At 27.3% G+C, this 19,068-nt stretch overlaps 1 protein-coding gene and 1 long non-coding RNA gene across 3 annotated transcripts in view; one reads left to right on the forward strand and one right to left on the reverse strand.

Annotated features, from left to right (window-relative positions):
* The window catches only part of CCA (Crustacean cardioactive peptide), a 123,511-nt gene that overhangs the window by 75,512 nt on the left and 28,931 nt on the right, over positions 1-19,068 (forward strand). The gene's annotated exons all lie outside the window — the stretch shown is intronic.
* Positions 1-19,068, reverse strand: part of LOC139425027 (uncharacterized) — a 152,161-nt gene that overhangs the window by 23,841 nt on the left and 109,252 nt on the right. The window contains exon 3 of one of the 2 annotated variants that reach the window (XR_011636206.1): positions 13,822-14,049. The exons of the other annotated variant lie outside the window; for it this stretch is intronic. This is a non-coding gene — a long non-coding RNA (uncharacterized lncRNA). Of the gene's footprint in view, positions 1-13,821; positions 14,050-19,068 lie in introns of those variants that run through there. 2 annotated transcript variants of the gene reach the window in all.

A 19,068-nucleotide genomic window follows, 5' to 3' on the forward strand; every position in this document is an offset into this window, starting at 1 on the left:
CCATATTACAGGTTGCTCTTATTATATTTTTACAAGCGCTAATGGTTCTTTATTATTTTCTAAAGCTAAATCATTTTTTAATATATACTCTTAAGATTCACGTTCCAATAATTATGGTTTGTTTGTAAATTGATTAAATTTCTAAAACTTTTTTGTTTCATTAAAATGCAATGTATTTTCAAAATATGGAAAAAAGTTGTATCATTCCTAGTCAATAAAAGTAATTAACTTAATTTCGAATAAATAGAACTAAATTTCTTTTCAGATCCTGATCTGAGATTGGCAATAAAAAAGTTAAGGCAAAATAATTTGATAATATCTTAAACTAAAAATTAAATTTTGAGCGATGCTCTTTCTTTTAGCAAACTTATTCTAAAATGTGTTTTTATAATTGAAATATGTTTCTGTAAAAAATTAAAAAACTTCAGTTAAACATATGTTTTTAATTCCCAGTAAAATAATAATGAAGTGCATTATTTTATATCTAATTAAACTTATTTTAAAAAAAAAAATGATATTAGGCGAAATTAAGTACGCAATATTAAATAGAATATGGATTTATGTCATTTTCTATTTTTTTTAACATTTATAATTTCAATTTTCCTTCTAAGATTATGATGTCACAAAGAGTTTAAAATTATTGATAAATATAGATTAATCAATCATCATATTTTCGAATGTATCTATCTTGTGGGTTATTTTTATTATATTTGCTCATGCACTTGCGTAAAGAAGTTTTTTTTTGTTGTTTGCGAAATTAAGTTTTAATGTATACCTCAAATTGCCTATTATTATAGTTTGTTTGTAAATTTGTTAAAAAATTTCATTAAAAAGCAATTTATTTTCATAATTAGAAAAAATACTATGCCGTTTTTAGCTGATAAATGTAAATAATTCAAATAAACTACAAAATTTCTTTATATTTTGGGCTTAATTTTAAAATTCAAATAAAAATACTAATACAAAGCTAATTTTTAATAAAAACAAAGTTTTGATTAATAGTCCTATGTCTAACATATTTATTCTTGAGTATATTTTAAAAAAATTCTAACTATTTCAAATTTGAAAAAATTTATGTAGTATTAGTTTTCGTTCTAGTAAGTAAAACAATTATTAGAATTATTATTTTAAACCTAGTACTAGTTAAAAGTGGAATGGAAGAACACTGAATTCAGTACAAACATTTATAAAACTATGTTGATAAAAATAACATAGATAATTAAGTATAAAGAAGAGTTAAGTTTTAAGAAGTATTTCTACAAAATAAAAATTTTAATAATGAACTTTTGATATAAAATTTGATACACATTCTCTCACCTTTTAGAGAATGCAACTAAAAAGGCATTTACATAGCAAAAGTATGTTTGTTTATTTGATTCAGTCTAAAAATTTAATTTATTCTCGACAATTTCAGCTTTTATTTCAAATAAACAAAACGAAAGACTAGAAAATACTACTTGAATACGTAAATTTACGTTTATTTTAATCTTGATTTTAAATAACTTTGTGTAAAAATTTTTTACGAGTACATTACTAATTTTCAAAATATTATTTGTACTAATTATTTTGTATGATTTTCAATTTTAAAAACAGAGGCTCTATTCTTTATATTATGTTTTGTTCCAATACTCGCTGCATTAAAAAATTTTTCGATTCCAAAAATTAATTATTGAAAATTTTAATTAAAAAGATACTAAACATATCTGCTTAAAAAGCAAAATAAATCAAGTAATATGCTTGAAAAACGCATCGAAAGCGATAGAAATTAATAATATTGTGTTTAAAAATATACAGCTACCATTTTTAATAAGTAATATCTTTTTTCATCTTATAAACTGAATATTATTAATAGGAATTTTCGCGTTGAAACATTAATTACTAGTACTGCAGCGAAAGCATTTTAAGCAAACATCAATTTCATTATTTCAATTTAGCCTTAATGAATTTCTACTATTTTAAGTCAACTTTTCAAATCCAACAATTTATAAATTATTTATTTTTCAAATGAAAATGATTTTCGTCAAAACTATTGTTTGAAAATCAATTAAAATCCAGCTATATAGTCTCAAATAATACCTGTTTTAAATCAGATTTATTAAATTAGACACACATTTTGTGTCAATTGATATATTTTAAATTATTTATTAGGACTAGTGAAATAATCTTTTCGCCTTTGAAGACTGTACCAAAAAATGAATTCAATTAGCGAGATTATAGTTGATTGCATGATGTATCTGACAAATTAAATTTATTCATGACACTGTCGGTTTTAATTTAAAACAAACAAATCAAAGGATTGTTTCTTCTGACAATTTAAATGAAATTTTACGCATATTTTAATCTTAAGTTTTGAATATAAGCTTGAACTTTTAATTTTGAATACTGATTAAAATAGAATGAACCCAGAAATAAAGCTGGAGGAGTTAAAAGTTTAAATAAAATCGGATAAGATTTAAATAATTGAATAAAAATCTAAACACTTATTTAGGACAAAAATTCACGGATGATTAATTTTTGAGAGATCAAGGTGCAGTAAAATTTAATGTCGTTCAATTAATGATAAATTGGGATTCATTAAAACTTTAAAAGGTCAAAACATACATTTCCTATTATTTGTAAACTTAGAATGTGTGTGTATTATTTTAATCATAATATATGAACGAGTTAAAAACACAATTGATATATGTCTCTCATATCAATTGACATATATAAATTGATATGTCACAATTGATCTATGTCAAATTTTAATTTCAATTTAATATAATAAAAATTTCATCAGATTAGTATGATGGTTAAAATGAAAGTGACTTACACCATTCAAGCGTAATTCCCTAATCTTTTCACAAGGTTCAATGTGCTATATACCTCAAGATTAACTTTGCAAATTCACTCCCAAAATTTTAAAATAAAGTGAGTTGATTTTAACTTTAAAGAAATAGTTAAAATTCAAACTTATGAAAATATGTCATTAAATACTGAAACTTCAATACACCAATAAATTTAACATGAATTTACATTTAATATATGTATATTTAATAAAAACAAAAATGTATATACTTTAAAAATTAATATTTTTCTGTTATATGCTATAAAGTAAAAATTTCGCTTTTGAAATAACTAAGAAATATTTATATGTAATGCTACAAATATTTGTTAAATAAATAATGATACTATTGCTTTATATTTTAGAGCAATATCTAAAGCAACGGTATCAACATGATTTTAAAATATGTAAATTCATATGCATACGTTCGAATAATTTCTTTTCTAAAAGCACATAAACGTCAATTGTCTAAGATTAATGATGAATGCATTTTAAAATGATGAAACTAAGATAGCAGTCGCGTAGAATAACAAGAAAAATATTTACATTAAATACTACAAAAATTTAAGTACATGCATATCAAGAGTATCAACATGTGTCATTTTACAGTAAAATACTTAAATTCAAAGTCTTATTTCTCATATTTTCTTTCATAAAAGTACATAAATTTCAATTTTTAAGGATAATCATAGATGCTAAAATAAATATGAAACTAAGTTATTATTATCGTATTAAAAATAAGAAAAATATTACTTGAAGTACTGCAAGGATTTAAGTGCATTAGTTATCAATAGTACATCTGTCATTTTACAGTATTTAAATTCAAGTCTTATTTCTCATATTTCCTTCCGTAAAAGAACACAAATGTCAAATGTCTAAGGATAATCATAAATGAATGCTAATATAAATTTGAAACTAAATTATTATTATTATCATATTAATAACAATGAGAAAAATATTTACAAGAAATACTAGAAATACAAATATAATTTTGCAGTAGAATACAAAGCATTTATGTCAACATGTGTCATTTTACAGAAAAATATTTTAATTCAAGTGACTATTTTTCAAACCTTCTTTCCTAAACGCACATAAATGTCAATTGTCTAAAGATATGAAGATAAAACTATGCTCGGAAAAAATATATAAATTTAAAGGTGTCGATTAACCGCCATATTAATATTCAAAAGCCAGTTTTCTCAGTTCCTGTTTTTATGACACAATCTTTACATGCTCTTAGAACATCTAACGCTAAATAAAAAAAGAGGTTTAAATAAATGAACATCTTCTGCATAATTTATGTATATGGTTCGTTAAAAAGAAAATTTTTTCCCTTCATTTCTATACTTAGTTCTTAAGATATACTAAGAACAAAGCTTAATCCCTCTTTCTTCTATGTCAAATATTGTCAACGTATTGTTTTTATTCTGATTTTTTTTATACCTTATGTTAGAGTTTTATAAATCGCTGCTAAATACTTAGCGTTAATTGTTATTGATGGGAATGTCGTTAAAAGTGTTTGTCTTTGTGAGAAGATGGTGTTTAATGCAATAGATGAGAGAGCATAAAAATGCACGTGTCAAAACTCAGGCATACAATATTTTAATTAGAAGGTATGCTTTAAAAAAGCAGCAACTAATTTTATGTCGTCACCTTAAAGTTTGTTAATTAATCCAAAGATTTTGCTGACGATACTACATCATGCTGTAGATTTTCTTCTAATTTTTGAAGTAAAAAATACTTTTTTTTTAAAAAAAATTACTTTTTATTGTTTGCTGTTGTAAATTAAAGTAAGAAGGAATGATGATCATATGATGCCAATAGATGAGCATCCGCGAGGTAAAAAGAAATACTCCACACCTTTGAAGTTTAGAGATAAACAAATGTATAATCTAATATATATAATTCTCTTTCGTGGCTCCCAAATTTTGGCTGTATTTTTTTTCCGCCGGTGGCAGCGTTTGCTTTGTTTTGTTTGCGTTACTATTTCTCTTACACGGCGACAAAAGAAGGCCTCATTACAACTCCCCGAATGGCAACGCTAGAAAATCGACCAATGATTGCTCTAGCTGAGGTGGCTCAACATATAGCACTTTTAAAAACGGAAACTGAAATAACCCGAGAGCATCAGCTGCGGCAATATCATACTATTAAGCTAGGCAGAAGTGAGTAGTCTTTGTCGATAGATCTCTATTTTAGTATTTTGTCGAAAGCGCTTTTTTTCACGAATTTATATATTACGAATTTATTTGACGATTTTTGATTTATATCACGAATGTATACTATAGCACATTTCCAATAGGTTTAACAAATTACATGTCATTTATTTGAATTCAAATTTATTTTAATGACTTAGTATTTACTAAAAAGATGTAATTATTTTTAAAAAGAATTTTTTTATATGAATTTGAATGATTGTTTTGAATTCTTAGAATGTTGTGCATTTGCAATGTACCTAAGTTAGTAGCGAGCGAAGCAAACCATTTAAGATTGCGTAGCAATTTTCGGGGGATGGCGAGTGCTAGCGAGCAGGGGGCGCAGCCCACTAGTTTGATAAAATGTACTAGTATGAATATGAGTCTTATTGATTACACTAGGGAACAAAATTTTTGTTGCATTTGCACAAATACTTGATCTCGTCTGAGTCGGGCGTGGGGTTTTCAAATCTGAAACAAGTCTTCCGCATAAAGATACTGATATTTTTAAAATTAAATTTTTAGTTTATTTTTGTCCAAATGTTCAAGTTTAGAAACGTTATGTTTGAAGAGTGTTTTTTGACGGCATCTTTGCCTACGTGGAAGTACTTTGATTTTGAATTTTCGCTATTTTCAAGAGATGTCTAGGATATTTTCAAAGTTCTATATGTATTTAACTTTAGTGATAGTTTAAAATCTGTCCGGCAGCCATTAAATCCCCCAAACCACCAATAATTGGTGGTTTGTGTTAGTATATGTTTGGGATAATTGAGTATACTAAGCAGCAGAAATATTAAAATTATTACCATCTCTGTCATGAGATGTCTTCTATTGCATGCTGCACTACTTCCTCACACACTTCTAGGGCCATTGCTTGAGTATCGTACAATAACGTACAATGCTTGACAATATCATACAATGCTTGAGTATCGTACAGTACACTTATTTAAGAAAGATTGTAAAGTAAATCGAAATAATTACTTCATTAAATGTTGTTGTTGACGTATGCCTGTTTAGGCAGAGGGAGTGCGATTGTTCTTGTTTTCCAGTGGCGCCATCTATGGCCAAGAATTTGACTTCTACCACGCCATACGTCGTACCCGTTTATAGGACGGACCCATTCATTCATCCACAGATCGTAATTTTGACCTGAATCACGATCGATCGGCAATCCAGTACCCCCAGAGGTATTGATTTGTCATGGGAACATGGAGGACTTTTGCGACTCGACAGATTTTAATTGCATCAGTCACTTTACTACACGGGGAGTCTTCGGTCGGCGGGGCTCGAACCAACGATCTCTCGGACATGGGCCCAGTGCCCTACCGACCAGGCTTCATCAAATGTAAAGTTTTTATTTCTATAAAAATACAAAATTATTAAATGCAACTTAAGTTACTATTTAAAACAACCTAAAAAAATGAATTTTTTAGAGGACTATATTGTTGCCAAGTTAGAGAAATGCCTGAATTTATATACTGCAGATAGGTGTCATGTAAGAGATAAATATTTAAATATTTTTTTGTTAACTGCGTTGGTTTTCCATGGAAAATGATTTGAGAAGCAACTGTTACTTAAAGAGTTTTTTCTTTCTTTTGAAAGTAGTAAGGGTAAAAAAGGAAAAAAGAACATGAGGAAAATATTTGTAAATTATATTATGAAGAAACATTTCTAATGTACTTTTTTTCTAAATACCGATCTATGACAGCTTCTTACATTGGAAATTTTAAGAGAAATATCCCTAACATACTTCTAAAACGGAAAAAAAATTCTCCACAGTTGGTCAAAAATTAAAACTAAATTATTTAAAAACAAAAATTTCAAGTAAAATTAAAGATCTTGATTTTTATTTTGAATAGCATTAATGTTTCAACTTAATCACATTTTTTTTAAAAAAAAATGTGCGCATATTTTAAACTATAAAGATAAAAAGTTTAATTGTATTTGAATTGTATAAAGTGTTTATAGCTGTGAAGGAATGAACAAAAATTTAAAAGAAAGTTTTTAGACTGTATGATTTAAATTTTTTTTAAATAGTATCTTAATCTAAAATTATGAAAATAATAATCATGTCTCTGTGTTTGTTTGTACGAATAATTACGAATATATTTTGAGCAAAATTTTGAATTTCAGGCAGCTAGTGTGAAGGGTAAATTTCAGACCCTAGTCATGTTTCGTTAATTCGAAAGGGACGTGTAAAAAAAGAAATTTTTGTCTACGATTTACATTAAGCATTGTTGGAATTCAAACTACAGAGGTTTTTCTTTTCAAATTCTTAAAAGGGATTAGGGATGTCTGTTAGTATAGCTCTGATCAAAAATGAGTTTGATTAGGAGTTTGTTGCACAATCTTTAATTTGGCTTATTCTTTGGATAGTTATGTCTCGTAATTATAGATAATATTTCTTTGTTTAACATGGCTATCTTCTAAAAATGTGTTTTTTAATCTAATAATTGAAATAATCCAGAGCAGTAACAAATAGTAATAAAAAGATTGAAATTATTTTTTAAGATTGATTTAATTTTTTCTACCACATTTTTTTCATTTATTGATCATCCAGTATTTATGGAAGATTAAAATAAGTGAAAATAAAAATCGTTTGAAAACTGAGTTTTCTAGTTTTCGGTGTGTAAAAGTTTTAGAATTTTGCCCATTTCACCCTTAACATTTTAAATTTCGGTACTAACTTACATGATATTTTTGATGATGTATAGAATGCTTCATTGACTTACGCATATTTCAAAAAAATTAGTTTTGCAACTAAGAAAATTTCTTTGATGTATGTTTACTATGAAATTTCAAAACAGATATATTTGCTTTTTAAAGACGTTCAGATATTCACACTCTTAACTTCTGCAAGAAAGTAAAAAATATAAAAAAGAAATATCTAAAAGCTTTTATGAGTTTAGTATGAATGGATAAATAAACCGATTTAGAAGTTTTGAATCAACACATTCATAAGCTTTTGAATTACTTTTAGGTGAAGAGGAATAATGGACCGACAGTGAAGAAACTAAATTTATATCATGAAATATTGAAAATGTTGAAAAAATATACTTGAAATATTTGTCGTGTTTCCTTCCTTATAACTTTTATTCAGACTATCACGATTTTCATCTTGAATTTTGAATTTCATTTATCTATCTTATCAAAACTCTTTAGAAATATTTTCGATTCTAGTTTGCATGTTTAGACATTTTTTTAGTTTTTATACAAATATTATGCCAAGTTAGAGTTAAGCAGTTTGTGAAATTTTCAGTTCTCTTCTAAAAATTTCTATAAAGAGAATTTTAAATTTGTTCTTTACTCAAATTATCATAAAAAATACTAGAAACTGGAACTACTTTTTATACAGTTTTAATTTTTAAGTATTTAGTCTATTTTGGAATATAATACACTATGTGCACTTAAAGCAATGTAAATATATTCTATTCTTAGATTTCATATTCAATTAAATTGTAACAGGCTTTGAATTTAAAGATTTACGTTTGAATTTTTAAATCCTGTTGCAAGTATCGAACTATTGTTTTCACCGACCTAATATATTATGGAAAAACAGAAGATTGTTTAAGTTTTCATTATTAACTTTTCGAATTTATTTTATCAAAATAACTAAAATTTCGAAAGTTTAATATTTAAAAAAAAAAATACACTGAATTAATAATATTAGAGAAATGTTTTTACCAGCCTGATATATAATATAAAGGAGTAACGCTATATTACAGTTTACTTAGTTGAAATATTACATCCTGAAATATTTCACCTAACTTCAGCTTTCATAGAGAACTTTATTACATTCAGGAAATGAAGCCAAATCATAAATTCTATTACTTCTTTTCCAGTCTCTTAATCACGCAAAGACCTAACAGTGCAGGAAATTTAGTATTTGGCTTGGCAACAGTTGAACATTCATAGAATCCAATAAGATTAGCACCGAAACCACAGATTTACAAAGCGAGGGGTATGCTCATTATCAGGGCACAAAACAGATCGATTAAAGAGCTCTTTCAAAGTTGTGCTAGTAAAGCTTCCAAGTGAAGATCGTCGAATCCGTGTGGGGTTTAAGTAATGAAAGGATTTAAGCAGCCCTTTATGCAAATTAGATGATGTTGATGGAGTATTTTAATACTACTGGAAATGAGTCTTTAAATTAAGGGCAGTGGAGAGGGATTCGTGAAAAATGTTTGAGGGTCATTTGAAACGAATTTAAACTTTCTTGTTTTAAAATATTTGAGTAAGAGGACCGTCTGTTGATAGCAATTAAGGCCAAACTATTATAAATTGTTGAAGGGTAAAGAACGTATTAAGAGAAATAAAATTAGGTAAATAAAATAGTTTTTAACATATTTTAGATTCAATTTAAGAATGCTTTTAATATAAATAAGTTGTAGTTGTTGTTGTAGTTCATTTACGTCACACTAGAGCTGCACAATGGGCTATTGGCGACGGTCTGGGAAACATCCCTGAGGATGATCCGAAGACACGCCATCACAATTTTGATCCTCTGCGGAGGGGATGGCACTCCCGATTCAGTAGCCCGACGACCTGCACGCGAAGTCAAGCACTTTACGGTAGAACAGTTTAACGAGGACCAATACTTAATATAAATAAAGAACATGAAATATGTGTCCAAAACCGAAATATTAAACGATTACCTATCATTTTACATAGTTGTAATTCTAATTATATGTTTGAGTTTTCATCTGCTAAAATCATTCAACATCTACATCTGCCGACCTTGATTTTTGTGAATCATTCCATATTTTTAAAAATTCTACTAATTTAGTCAATGATCTTTCTAATATTCCATTCTTTTCCTATGTTTTCAAATTCATTCTAATTTAATTTTTATATCTTGATATTCTATATACCAGTAATTGAAACAATACGGAAGAATTATCAAATAATGCTACTTATACGAAACATTTCATTAAACACGGTTATTTAATGCAGCAAGATATCTAATATTAAATTTCGGAATAATATTTTAATGAATTTTATTTAAATTTTAAATGTTATAAATTTTTCGAGAAAGCTTTATGCAACCATTTGTTATCGGATTAATAATGTTTAAAAAAAAACAAACAAATGGAATTTATACTAAAATTTAAATGTAAAACATTGTTGACCGGTGACGAGTTTACTTTTTATTGCAATTGCATTATCGATTTCAATTTATTAAACCCAGAGTGATTTAGAACATTTCAAAGTTAATTTCATTTCATTCAGTATAACTTTAGAAATTTTTACCTTACTATATTCTATTTCGAAATACAAATAATACTTTTTGTGTAAAATAGCCGGTTTACAAAGTATTAAAAGAGTTATTTGATAAAATAACTTAAATTAAACCTTGGAATTTTTTTATGCATATTATTTTAATCTAAAACATTGTAATTTTTGGATGCGCTTAGTACTATAAAACCGATATGAAATCTAATTATTTTTTTTATTGAAAGTAGGGCTTAAGAAAAGAAAAACAAATATTGCCTTGTATACTGAACCTTTCATTTAGTTTTTGACCTATTTCATTTCTTTAAATAAAATTTGAGATTTACTGGATTTTCCGTAGACTTTCTTTATATATTTTTAGAATCCCTGTAAAATGAAGTAAAAGAATCATGCATATTAGGGACACAAAATTATTTCAGATCGAAAGGAAACTAAAACACTATCAAAGATTTTTTGGTTCAGTTGAGATGAAAATAGTATGAAAGACATCGAAACCAGTTTGATTGCCTCGTGTAACAAGGAAGTTTGTCGAATCACCGCCTTTTAACTCCTGTCTGCTTTCTGAGACAGTCAAATATGTTTTCATATTTCCCAGCCCACCATTCTCATGTGTTAAATATACTTTTTGATCTACATTCTATATTAATTTGTGACCCCAGTGGTGTATACTTTTTTTAAATTTATTTTTGAAAATGATTTTTAAAATATATGTTAAGGTTGATCATTATGAAACACCCTAAATACTTTAAGATGCATCCGATATCCGTTTTCAACAACTATTAAGTCGATATTGTGCAAGATGTGGTCAAAATTGTAATAAAGTAATAAAATTGTTTGCATGTTTATATTTTTTCAATTTCATGCTTCCGTAACCCTCTGACGAAAATAAAACGTGTTTTTGATCCCTTAAGCAAAAATATATATTTTGGTATTTTTTAAAAATGAAAATTAGTCTAATAGGTTTTTAAAGAAAATCTGTTAGATTATCGGAATTACATTTGTTCTAAAATATAAAATTCAAAATATGTAATTTAAAAAAAAATGTTTATTCAGTGACATTCTAAAATTTATCAATAATTAAGTTAATAATTTGAACTTTAAAACTGTTTCCTTTAGATCCAAACAATTGCAAATAAATTCAAATTTGAAAAATTATTGTTTAGTAGTGAGTCGTGTTGGAAAGTCTTACCTTTGACGCAAAAAAAAGACTCACATGTCTCATGCTGTCTTTCATAATTATAGATAATTAAAATGCTAAATATAATATTTTTCAATTATTTTGAACTAAATTAATGCAAAATAATGAAAAATATAATTAATAACAATTCTACTTCTAGGGGTTAAAACGTACTTAATTTAAATAATTGTCCGATTCTAATAAAGCATCTGCTAAAAGCATGTTAAAAGCATTTTCAATGAATATTTATTCTTTAAAACCAAAAATTTAAAATACGCATTATTACATTTAAACAGAAATCCTAATTCACTGAGTACAGTTATTCATTTTCCTAGGAAAAACACTTAATTATCGCTGCTGTTGTAAATAATTCAGTTAAAAGAAATTTATAATAAAAATCCCTAATTCCCAAAAAATAGAATTCTAATTTTGAAAAACGGTGCTATTGCAATTATCTTAAATTCCTGCACATTTCAGCTAATGTTACATTTTTCCTTAAATTATAAAAACATTGCTGAAATAATCAAGCCATAAGCAAATAAGATTTTTCACGTGAACTTTTCAATCCCTGTGTATTCAATAATGTCTTTTAAAAAAGAACACGATGAAATAAATAAATAAAAAAGAATTTCTATAACCCAGTTACATAGGCGAAACGTATCAAGGTGCATAAATGAAGAACGAATACTTTCTTTTCCTTTAAACAAAAACTTTGCTTTAAATACAATAAACTTAGGAAATAAACAGAGTAAATTTAATTATTTTTTAAAGGCCAAGTTAAAATACGTGTAAATGTATCTACATTAAAAATATTGAAAAACAAAATATTCGAAAGAATTTTAGCAAATTTTTTTGCTAGGTGAAAATTGATTTCTTAAATTTTATCTTCGCTTCTTCTAAAAAAATAAAATAAGCATGAAAGCTGCATTAAAAATTAAATTATATTTTGCTTTTATCATATTTGGAGTGTTTATAAAAATTCTCAAATTAATTTTAGTGAATTTAATGCATTCGAGATATAAAAAGGATTTTATATTTTTTTTTTTACTGTTGTATGATGCTTGTTGTATTTTTGCTGGTTGTATTTTATTATGAATACTAATCCTCAGTTATTGTTTTCAAATTCAATGGACAGCACAATGTTGATTATTGTTTTAAATCAGTGCTCTTCTTAACTTTAATACATATTTCATTGCTTAATTATTTTTTGTATAATAAATAGCAAGCAAATATTGACCTATATTTTCTTAACAAATATTTTGAGGAAGTTCTTTTATGAATGGAGTTTTAAATTTAATGTGCGACGAATTACATTTATGAAAACTGAATTTTTAATTAATCCTTATTTTCATAAACTAATTTTGCTTTTCGGGTAATAAACTGATAAATCTAAAATTTCTTTAACGATCGATCTGAATTTGATGTTTATCATATTTAAAATTTATGAAATAAATAATTCTAAATTTTTTTCAGCACATAAAACTAAAACTTAAAATTTTCTGAAAAACAATATATAAAGCTTTTAGAAACTAAGAAAAACAATACGTGCATTGCCCAGACAGCAAAATTTAAGAAAATGGCTGAACTTGACTTTAGAAGACGCTATACCACGGGATAAATTTTTTATCGCAAATTCCCTTTCACCTTCATAAGCAATTTAATATTTATAGTGTAGAGAAAGTGACGCCCGGTGGCTGAGTGGTAGATCTTCGCGCTCTCGTACCACAGGTCCTGGGTTCGATCCTCGGACAGAGCTAGGCTGACTCCACCACCCTCAGTGGGTCGATAGAATGAGTACCAAGCATGTCTGGGAACTTAACACTGGGGTTCCTTAGTGTTAGGCTTTCTTTTTGACCCCACGTAAACCTTCACTGTTGCACGGAATTATTTAAAACAACGCCTTTTATTTAGTTTTTTCTGTATTTATCAACAAATAGTCGCAAAATTGATAAGTTGGAAGATAGCTTCCCTCGACATTTGAAAATGAATGAAATTGGTTGGAAATATACTACCCCTGTCCTTATAAATGGTTAAATATTTCTTTAGATGAACAGATAAGTGTTCATATCTAAACAATATTTTTAGCTTTAATTTAATTAGTAGAATATAAAATGTTTAATGGTGTCCGCTTTCCTTTATAATAAAGAACAGATGTAATCATAATACAAGTGGCAAGAACAATAAATAGTTTTAAAAAATGAATTCTTGTAGAATATGTATATTAAAAAATTCTTATCTTTCGTAACTAAACCTTACAGTTAAATTTAAAATAAATTTGTTGTAAGCAACTCATTAACTTAAATAAAACATAATACATTTTGTGTTATTGTGAGTATATAATAAAATTGTAATATTTTTAACCTTTTCTCCTCCAAATATATAGAGATTTCTTTTTAAGCTTTATTCATCAAAACTTTAAAAAATGGCTGAAAAGTAACTGTCAAACTACAATTTGATTATTTCGTTTGGATAATTTTCTGTTTAAAAGTACATAGTTTGATCTTAGAGCTTAGTGAGCTCTAAGCTGGTATTGAAATCTTGTCCATGTCCCTTTTGCATATACTTTATGGCAGCTACATAGCAAATCTTATGTGAAAAATCTCCTTTGCATTCTATTTCTTCTAAAAAAGAAACAGAAAACACAATATTTTTAAAAAAAATTTGAATGCATTAAATTAACATTTTTACCTGGAAAAAGTTTTGCATTTAAAATATTATTCTCCAATTTGTTTTACTGAATTTCCAGTACAACTTAATTAAATTCAATTCCTAAGTATAGTGGCTGTATTTGAAGCAATTACGAAATAGGGTATTATTTCATTATTTCATAAATTTTATTTAAATTATTTAGTGAATGTATATGTAAATTTTTATCAATATGCTTTACTGTTAAATGTTAAACTTCAAAGTACAAAAGTATGCGTTTTGTTTGCAAAATAAAGCAGGAATAAATAAGTCATTCTCTTAATGATAGCTTTAATGCTTTTACTTTGAAGGAATACAATGTAAACTAAAATGTTTCTTTAAGTCTAATGACTTTGCATAATTAGGTTTCAAAGTAGTTAAAGCTTGCCAACAAATGAACATCTAAACATAGTTTTAAAAAAGCAATCCCCAAGAAGGTTCGCGAATAAAGTTCTTACTGCTCGCAAAAAAGGAATAATTAGTGTTTTTGTAAGTTAGTAAATAAAAAATGTGAAGCATTAAAACACAAAAATTATTTAAATTTATCTTGAATTTTCTACTATTTATTTATATTACTTAAGGAAACTGTGAGGCATAAGTTACGCAACATGTAAGATTATTGTGCTCAAAAAAATATTCATAACTTAAAAAAGTTAATTGGATTTCTTTGTTTTAAGTTTAAAATTAAATTTATCAAAGTTAAAATTAAGCTGATTAACTCGGTCCCTAGAATAGTATTTTTAAATAAATTAATAATTTTTACTCAAAAAGATTATTTAATAAACTGTCGTACATCTTAATTATTAATTTATCTAACAAGCAAGTTTTTACTTTTTGATGTAGGGTTAATTTCGAAGAGGAAATTAGTTGATTTTTGATCAAAGACATTTGTTTTCTGTTACTCAAAATTAAATGAAATCGTGACTGAGAAACTTTACAAAGATTTGTCCAATTGATTTACATTAAGATTAAAAGAGAATATTTTAGATTTATAGAAAATTTGGAAAAGATTTAGAACAGGAAAATATTATAGTGATGAATATTAAAGTGGAAAATATTATAGTGGTAAATATTAAAGTGGAAAACATTATAGTGGTATAAAACATATCGGTGAGAGTTGGATAAAACCGGTTACCTCGTTTGTGTCGAATATAGCAAGAAAACTCTAAATTACATTTAATGAATTTAATAATTTTTAAAATAAATAATAATAAGGTAATAATAAATTTAATATTTTTTTAAATTTAATATGTTTAATTGTTTTAATTATTTAAATAATAGTTGAATTTGTAGACCCATGTATTCAAAATTGAAACAAGTTATGCTCATTTCTGAACAAAATGCATAATCTCAATAGTGATGTGAATGGAGATATTTGTGAGAGAGATCTTCGTTGACTGCTGGTAGGATTCGAACCAAGGGCCTCCGGATTCGTAGTAAGACGCTTTAACCCCCATAGCTATGCACCCAAGTCCATAGTGAGTTATGAAGCTTTATATAGTGACCGCCACAATGACACATCATGACATTAATTCCATTCGATTACAGGTTTTGGAAACATAGCGAATTCAGCTAAAATTACGGACCTCATGACTAAGCTATATTGCGATTATATTTCGAAAACTGCAACCCTTTGAACAATTGAAATGGGAAATTATGTCATCTGGCGACCATTATAGCAAGCTCCCTAACTAACCGTGAACTAGTACAACTATGGTGGTTAAAATTATTTACTAGGAACTTACAGGTCCTTGGTTCGAAACCAGCCGGGAGTCAACGAACGCATTCTCTCTCTCCACATTGCTTTTAAGACTGCTTTTTGGTAAAAAAATGAGTAAAAGCCGTTTCAATTCTGGATACAAGTATTTTTTTTCTTCAAATGAGACTTTTTTGCTTTGGAGCTATTTCGAGGTATTTTCGGTCAATCTTTTTTTGCAGTGTAGGTGTAAATATTTTGTTGGAAACTCACCCAGAAGTATTTACATATAAAGTAAAATGCGGAAAGCTTTTTAGTTTCAGCTGAAGGGCATTTTGTTTCGACTTAAAGGTCGACCACCATTTGTAAAATTTAATATTATTCATCGTAGGATTAAACAAACAACGAAAATTTTTTCGTTACAGTCAAAGTCTAACACTCTCCCAAAACTGCAAAAGATGAACTTTTCAATATTTATATGATTTGAAAGTACATATATATTTATTCTTTCAAGATTATAAAACATTTTTATAATTCTAAAAGCTTATGCTGTTTTAAAACGCATTCATTTAGTCATTTTAACTATACTTTTATAGAATGCAATGATCTGTTGTCCTTCTTCCCTTATAACAGCTTATTCTTTCAAAGAATAAAGAATTATAGCGTAAACAATAATAAGAACATGGAACTTTCGTGTTTTTCAGTATAAATACGAGCCCATGGTTTCAAATATATATACGAGTGAACTGACAGTACGAAAAGGTTATGTATAAAGTTATTTGAAAAACAATCGATTACATCTTTTTCATTATAGCTATTTAAAAATTTGCTTAACTAATTTCATATCATCACGCAAATTGATCGTAAACAATTCTGAGCATCTTGTCAACTTAATGTAAGTTTACTTAAATTCTGTTTTTATTTATTCAGGGTTAACCTGTTAAAATGTAACTGTGCTCGTGGTAAAAAAATAAAAAAATAAACTTTTTTTAAGACGCTGTATTATTTTAACTTAAGTGACTATTAGGTTCAGAAAAAAAACTGTTAATGATGTAAATTAAACAAAGTCAATGGCTCATTGAAAAACATTCTTTCTAAAGCATCTTTTAAAAATAAAAGAGCAAGTTTGCATTTTTTACAGTATTCATTTCTGAATGCTGTTTCCTAAATTGCAACCTCGATGACAGTTAATTTTCTGCTCTATTCTAGCATAACTTCAGAAATAGTGTAAATAAGTGGATTAGTTTCCCCGCATCACTATTGGCTAATCTCATTAATTCCGGATATCAGTCATAACTTGTTCAAATACTTTCAACGGAGAAGCAGCTTTAATTATTGTGACATAACAGTGGATTTTAATGGACAACAGGGAAGTAATGAAATAATTATCAATTAAATTAACATTTTGGATTAATTTCTCACTTACAGACTTTCTTTACATTCGTTGAAACCTCTTTGGATCTCATTTTAAGAGGTTATAACTACCAGGTTATTTGTAGGTTATCAGTAATAAGAGGTTATCTGTAAATTTAAACAAATTCTTATTATTTTCGTGACTGAATACGAAAATATATTTTAAGAGTATCGTGTTATTTATTTATTCAAGATTATTTGATTACTAGGGGGCTAGGCCCCCTTTACACTGACTCTTACCAATCCCGATGATTTCGCAGTAATTGTTGTTTCTCAGCATAAGACAGTTGAAATTATTCAACTGAAAATATATGTACTTAAAAGAATGGGTTGACTATATTTGAGGGTGCCCCTTGATTCTCGCCAAGTTATGATCGTTGTTGATCGCAAGCTGGGCGATGTTGAAACCCAATCGTGATTCTGATTGGTTTAGATTTCAGCGTTATTTTTAAATGTTCAACGGAATAAGTAATTTCAGAAGTTCGTTAGTTCTAAGTTGGATACCGGTAGGTAAGGTTACTTTTGATTCTGGACAATTAGATCGAAGGTATGTGGGCAGTCATAAAAAGGGACTTTAGAAAAAAATATCACCGCTAGTCTGGTATTACAGACGCCATTTCCGATTCGTATTTCGACGAATTTATGTGGCGATGGAGGTACACAGATTCTATTCATGATAAATTTAGACAGTATCTAACTGTTATTACAGAATTCTGTGCACCTAAATCTGAGAATATTCAAGCTTAATGAAGAAGTGAGTTTTTTTTTTTTTCGTTTTCTTTCTGCTCCTACTCCATTAATTTTTGTGTCGATTCAAAATGCCTTTTATTGGGTTTATTAATTTTGCTTATATTGGGTTCATTGTAAGTTTTGGTCGATGTTTAGTTGAAATTTTCCAATGTTTTGTTGAAATATCATTATGTTTTGGTGGTCCTTCCTGTTACCACGGTGTTCCGCGTAAACAGGAATGGCGCCAAACATAAGTCGCCAATTTCGCCAAGGGGTACCCTCAAGTATATTTTTCCTAAAAAGAATACTTGTCCCGCCACTTCCTTGTCCAAATATTTCCCTTATTCTTTTAAGATCTATTAATGAGCATAAATCATATTTCTAAGTAATTATTTTTTGAAATAACATTTAAAGTTAAAAGTATATTGTTATAACAACTTTTTACAACTGTGATTTAATATTTTTGCTTACCAAAAGAACGTATGTATGTTTTAAATACAATGTTTGCATTCATCACTTTGTGCATGAAGTTGAAAGTTAAGTTCTAAATCATTCAACGAATTTCTTTAACAGTAATTCATAATGGTACACTAATGCAACAAAAACAATAATTGTAAAACAGTTAAAAAGATGAGACGCCGATTTAAATAACTATATCTCAAAATGTAACGTAAAATTACATTATTCTAATAACAAATAATTATAATGATAATAAAAGCAATCCTCTTGAACTCTTAATTCGCGATCGCAACGAACTATAGGGGGCGTTGTTGTATGAGACGCTTACCTGCGATTTCTACATGAACCGTCATTCAGTTACTCTAGAGACGTCGTTAATGTAGCATGTAGCATTGCAACGTTCCTTCTTTATTGTGACTAATTAAATTTAAAAAAGAAAAATGCTTGATATTCTTTCTTATGCAAACGAAAACAAAATGGTATCTCTTTTTATTAGAGAAGGAATATCCAAAACACATCGGAAAAATATTTGTACATTAACAGAAAAAAATATGCATATTCTTATAAGAGTTAAAACCTAATGCCCGAGAAATAGTTTTACTAAATTTAATGATATAACATGAAAGGCCCATTTAAACTTTACATTCTATAGTTTTAA

The sequence above is a fragment of the Parasteatoda tepidariorum genome, chromosome 2 (assembly GCF_043381705.1).
Source record: "Parasteatoda tepidariorum isolate YZ-2023 chromosome 2, CAS_Ptep_4.0, whole genome shotgun sequence".
Lineage (NCBI taxonomy): Eukaryota > Metazoa > Arthropoda > Arachnida > Araneae > Theridiidae > Parasteatoda > Parasteatoda tepidariorum.